Genomic DNA, 6000 nt, shown 5'->3' with positions numbered 1-6000 from the left:
CTAACGTAGAAGAAATGACAAAATCCAATATTTAGCATAATGGACCAAATTCTGCGGGAGGCTGAGCTCAAGACTGGACAGAGCTGTCTTGATTTTCTAACAAGTATCTTATCATCTCCCAGTGATGGTGACATGGGAGGGTTTGGAGGCTGAAGACAGAGCCACAGCATTATAATGTATTCTTTCAGGTTGACTTCACTTGAGCAAAATCAAGTGTGTGCCAAGTCCTGCTATGTATTAGCTCTGAGTTAACAGAAAGGGCAGAGACTTCGAGCTACAGCATTTCCAGTCGTCAATGAATTTGTATTGTTGTATAATTAATGCTCTTGATTGTCAACTGCTACACAGGTGTTTCATATGTGTGTCTTTCCTTATCCTAAGATCAGAAGCTTCTAAGGAACAGAGACAATGACCTTTGATATTCCCTGTGCTCTTTGACCCTTAGCAAAGGCCTAGGCATTGAGAATTGAGCTTGATTTAACAAATTGGCTATATTAAACCAATGCATCTTTAACCTCCTGCACTTTGTCTGTCTTTGTGATCCAAAAAGAGATGCATCTGATTTTATGTTATTCAATTTAAGGTTTCAACTGTCTTCATTCGATTGCACAAGGTGGGTGAGAGAAAATGCAGCCTGTATAATTTATCAATATTGATGTTATCATCTTATACGTATATACTTTCACAAAAGCAAGTCTTGTACTCAGCTATACTTTAGAACCATCATTGTGCCTATGTTAAATGGATTAGTACCTAAAAATGATGAGTACTCTTTGAAGAAATGTCTCACTAAAAATGAAGAAATAAAAATGTAAGGCTGATCTGAAGACAGAAAAAGTTTGCATCAGAATGTTTTTCATGGATATCCCAAATTCCATTAAGCACCATAAATACTTTGCAACATAATGCCTGTTAGTTGAAGAACACATGGGCATTGACTGGTATTTAAAATAAGAAAAAATATTCCTCTAACACATTTACCCCTGTCCCAAGGTAATAATCCTTGAATAGTTTAGCACATTTATATGTCTGCAAAGCATAGCAGATTTATTCCAACATTTTCCCACCTGGAAAAACGAGTTTTAAGCATCTCCCGCAATTGAAAAGCAACATTATGTTCTTTCTAGTAGGTCATGTCACTTTTATAGCAATCACGTACTTGCAGGAATGGACTGGGCGGTGGTGGTGGTAACTGTAAAGGTTCTGATGTAGAAATTGCAGATGGAGAGCGGGGCTCTTTGGTTGGACCTGGAGACGAGCAGAAAGGCGCCGGGAGAAGAAGCTGTCATATTTGCTCAGAAGAACCGCCAAATCAGAGAGCAGGGAAGATTTCATTGGAGGAGCGCCTTCAACAGCAACTAATCCTGTCATATCGCAAGAAAATTGTAAATGTTGTCTCCAGAAATTGTCCGCCCACTGCAGTTAATCGAACATACACACGAACACAGACCCACTCTCCTGCTGTACCAAAGGCGCCGGGTGCAGAGACCCACTCCAGCGAGCTCACGCGCTCGCGCACACACGTACACACACACACTCACACAGGCACACGCACACACGCCAGCCTGCGGGTTGGCCAGAGCCTTGAAACCGCAGATCCCATTAGGAAATAGCCACAGGCGCCGAAGTAGGTGTTGCTTCTACACTATTTACTACTTTCCCAAGCACTTCGGTGAAGAGATGTATTCCATCCAGCTCTCCAGTCAATCCAGATCTCTGTTCTGTTTTGCTCTTCAGATTCATCGTCTTGGTGAAAACCAGGTTTGAAAGTCCTTTTGGCTTCTTGGGTGGTTTGGTGTGGAGGGCGGGGGCAGCGTTAGTTTCACTTCAGTCTAAACTGCGAAGGGGGTTTCTGACTCGCCAAGTGGCTGGGACCGGTGTGAGATGCGTGGCTCTGCTGGCCGGCTCTGCTCGGGTGCGCTGCAGCCCCACAGCTCTCGCCGGAGCCTTTGGGTCGGCTCACTCCCCGCCTCCCCCGCCCCACCCCTCCTGGTGTCTCGGCACCAATAAATCTTTTCCTTTTCTCATGCAAGATCAAGGGAGAAAGCAAGCCGGCAGCTGGCTTCGGACTCTGAGCGGTGCGCAGCTTGCACAGGGGCAGGTCAGCCCCGAACCCGCGAAGGGCTCCTCGTTCCTGCCAGCCTGCACCAAGGAAATCGCAGCCCCAAGAGGCAGCTGGAACCAAACCATCAGCAGGTAAGATGTTCCGCGCTGCCCAGCTCTCGACTTGCCGGCGCCAGGGGCCCTGGCACTTGGGGTCCCTCCCAATCTCCAGAACCGGGAGAGGAGGGGTTGGGGGTTGGGAAATTGGAGAATGGTCTTCCACAAGTGCAGATTCTCAAACGGAAACTTTGGCGCCGGGGGCTTGGAGGGCTGAGGGCAACGACGGCGGGTCAGGCAGGAAGGGGCAAAGGAGGCATCGCGCGGGGCAGGGGTGCGCTTCCGCGGGTCACTGAGTCCCGCGGAAGGTGGAAGGCAGCCTAGAGTCCCGCTTGCTGGAGGGAGCATTGCGCCCCCTTCCAGTCCGCCACCCCTGCACTGTCACCCGACCGACCCCCTCCCTCCTCCTTCCCGAGATGCTGTCATGGAAAAGACAAGAAGAGCTTCGCCCTCTATTACCCCTCCGCTCCCTTACCGCCTGGAGTCTGGCCACCTCTTCCAGGCGTTGGGGGTGGAGGCCTGGCTCGCCCAGCTCAAGGAACCTGGCTCGCCCGGTTCCACTCTTTGGTGCTGCGGTCCGTGGACCACGGCCAAGGGGCAGAGGAGATCAGAATGAGTTAAGGATCCCAGGACAGATGAGGGGGACCCTTCTGCTGCTCCGTCCCATTTCAGCTCCGCACGTGAGGAGCTTGGCCTCAGCTTGGGGACAGCGTCTCAGCCCGGCGCTGGCGAGGTCCCAGACCTTGCCGGGGCTTCGCCAACACCCACCTCAGGCTGTGCCCTAGGCCACCCTGGTGGGGCTCGGGCTGTAGACAGAGGCTGCTGCACTCCCGGTGTCCCTCGCGGTCCGCAACTGCGGACCTGGACGATCGCTCGTAACTTGTAGCTCTCAGAGCCCGCGCGGGGTAGATCGCGCAGAAATCCCACCTGTACGCTCTGCGGGGAGCCCCTGGGGCACCTCTCCCGGGGCAGTAGGAGGCTCGCCTAGGGGAACTCTCAGGAGATTCCCCTGAATTGACACAGAGAGCGGCGCACACACTCTGCCTCTGGAGAGACCCCTCCAGCACCCGCCTCTCTTTCTCTCCTCTCCCGCTAGTCTCCATCCTCTGAGCTGCCTTGAGCCACAACACCGTCCAAGGAGGGTCCTCTGAGCTCACCAGTCCCAGGTCATGAGACTAGGGCTGTTGCCAGTATGGAAAGGTCACCGAGGTGGGGAGACACGGGAAGAGAGCAGAGAAATAGGTAAACCCCTAAGGCAAGCAGAGCGGCACTCCGACCTCTCACCCCAGCCGCCCTCCCGGTGTCCTGCTGTCAGATCAGGGCCCCACCACGTCTGTGAGGAAGTTCACCGAGGGTTATAGTCTGCCAGCCCGTGTGCAGCCAGCCTATCAAAAGAATGGTGCCTCCCAGTCTTCAAGCTCCAGAATCCCCCACGTTGACTTTCTATTTCCTTTTCATCTCTTTTCTTTTTTTGGTTTGTTTTGCTTTTCTTGCTCTTTTTCTTAGCGTTGGGTGGCAGTGGGTAGGTGGCAGCCAGCTATGTGGTGTGTCCGTCCCTAGTACACGCAGCCAGTAATACAAACACACGTCCCCACGCTGTCCTGCACACCCGCGGCGCTCCAGCACACAGCCCTGGCTCGGAGACCCCGCGTGCCTGCGGCCTCAGTCACCCTCACGATCTCAGTCACGGCCTAGGCTCCTTTGAGGATGGGGCCAGAGGTGAACGGGGCCAGCCCTGACTCCAGAGAGAAAGGGGCGACAGGAAAGCCCTGAGGAAAAGCTGGAATTGGGTTGGGGGTGTGTTGGGGGTTGCTTCTGGGAGGAATAGGTCCTGGCTGCTCTGTGTCCCACTGTGCGAGTGGAGAGTTGAGCAGTCTCTAAGAGGCTGTGGAGCGCTGGCCTCCAAGTCCCCTCAGCCTGACGCCAAAGCCCACCCAAGGGGTGGGGGCTGGCAGCCTCTTTCACAGGCCCAGGGAGGTCCAGATGGCGGGGTCCCGGGATGGACCAGCACCTCACTTCATTCACTCCAGGCCATTCTGCTTTACGGGCTTTGAGAGGGATCTAAAAGTGAAGTAACTCTTAAAACTTCTGATACGCAACCCTGCAAGGGCCACACACTGCATTTTGTTGACAATCGTATATGAGTATATGCAAAGCATATGGCAGGGAGGTAAATATATTCTCATTGATAAGCACATAATGGATCATAATTCTGCAGACAAGTACAAACAAGCATGTGTGGGTGTGTATGCGTGTGTGTGTGTGTGTGAGATCTTTGGAGTGATAACAAGGGTACTGATAAACACAGAAGTAAACCAGTTCTTTTGGCCAAGAGACAGCCTCACACTGGGAACTGTACTAGGCTGCAATTCAGGACGTGGCGTTTTGAGACTCTTATCAACTGGATGGAAGAATTTTGTGCCAATGATGTTGCGGCTTTGCAGGATTTGGCAGCTGAGGACTCAAAAAGCAATTAAGTTAATGCCAGGTGACTTTTTAAAATTGTTATTACTATTATTAGTAATGTGTTCTGGTTGTGACAGTGCAGTAAGATAAGCAAATTCTCTTGACTCTATATGCTTTACTGAGCTAAACAATCATGCCAGTTAAAACTGAAAAATTAAACTTGACCCTAAAAAGGCATGGAAATTCCAACCAAGTTCACTTAATGTTTTAAAATTGAATAGATGGGTATGGGGAAGAGTCTTGGGACCCAAAATTCAGGAGGCTTAGTTTTCCTACAGAGGAAATAAGCCTGTTTGTTTATGTAGGTGAGCCGGAGAGCATTTAGAGGGGGATCAGAGTGAGAAAGTAGGTGGATTTGAATGTCCCTATCATACTTCAAGTTTAAGAGAACCCAAAGAGCTTGTTTGCAGTTCTCAACTGTCTTCCGAGGGCAGAGCCGGAAGAAACTAGCAGTCAAACATAGGTCAAAGTCCCTTTGGGATGGTCCCCACAGTTTCTCAACTTTGGGGGCAGAGATTGCTATCTTCACATTAAAACATTGCTTCAATGTGATCCTATTCCCTTCTTTGCTGAGATAACCCGCGAGGTCAGGCAGCTGGATATACATTAACGGGAATTTTCCAATTCCAGTTCCAGGGCAGCCGGCGCCCAGGTTCAAGGGCACAGAAGGGAGAGGCAGCTTCAGAGGTGGGAAGCAATCAGCAGTCTCCAGCCTGCTGGGTGGCAGGGAAGGCCGGGAGGGCATGGCACCCACTTCAAGGGAGGAGGGTGGGTGGGCTTCTTATGTCTCTGACCCACAGCAAGGAGCAAAGTTTAAGCAGGTGCAAAAGATGAAGAGGAGGGGACAGTAGAATAAAAGGAAATGAAGAGGGAATGAATGGGAGAAAGAAAAAAAAAAATAAACCCGGGGTAGGAATCTGTGGGTATGCCATTAACAGGCCCCATGAGTGCTGGGTCCAACCTTCAGCACCCATGTCAGTCCTTGTTTCGAGTCTGCCTGGGAGAAAATGCCCATCATAATTGTCTAAACTTGACCACTCAAGCCCAGTCTTTTTTTTTGTCTTTAAATTTATTTTTATTAAAATATAGCTAACATACAATATTATGGGTCAGGTGTGCACCATCGTTATTCAACATTTATAGACCTAAAGAAGTGATCACCATGATAACTATCTGACTCTGTACGATGTTATTACCCCTCTCTTAATCTTCTCTTAGTCTTTCTTCTCTCTGGTTACCCAGTTCCCCTGAAGGACTGTTTTTCTTCATTTAAACATATTTGCAGTGCTTGGGCATTTTACAATGCGGACTCTCAGTGTGATTTTCCTCAGTGGACTCCTACCGTGTTTCCCCGAAAACAAGACCGGGTCTTAT

At 50.3% G+C, this 6000-nt stretch overlaps 1 protein-coding gene across 1 annotated transcript in view; it reads left to right on the top strand.

Moving 5' to 3' along the window:
- Window positions 1–1121: 1121 nt before the first annotated feature.
- CHRM2 (cholinergic receptor muscarinic 2) overlaps window positions 1122–6000 on the top strand; it is a 121239-nt gene continuing 116360 nt past the window's right edge. The window contains exons 1-2 of the mRNA XM_033099163.1: window positions 1122–1761; window positions 2034–2196. The gene's annotated coding sequence lies outside the window, so the exon portion shown is untranslated. The remainder of the gene's footprint in view (window positions 1762–2033; window positions 2197–6000) is intronic.

The sequence above is a fragment of the Rhinolophus ferrumequinum genome, chromosome 26 (genome assembly GCF_004115265.2).
Source record: "Rhinolophus ferrumequinum isolate MPI-CBG mRhiFer1 chromosome 26, mRhiFer1_v1.p, whole genome shotgun sequence".
NCBI classification, from domain to species: domain Eukaryota; kingdom Metazoa; phylum Chordata; class Mammalia; order Chiroptera; family Rhinolophidae; genus Rhinolophus; species Rhinolophus ferrumequinum.
This window is presented reverse-complemented; position numbering and strand designations above follow the sequence as displayed.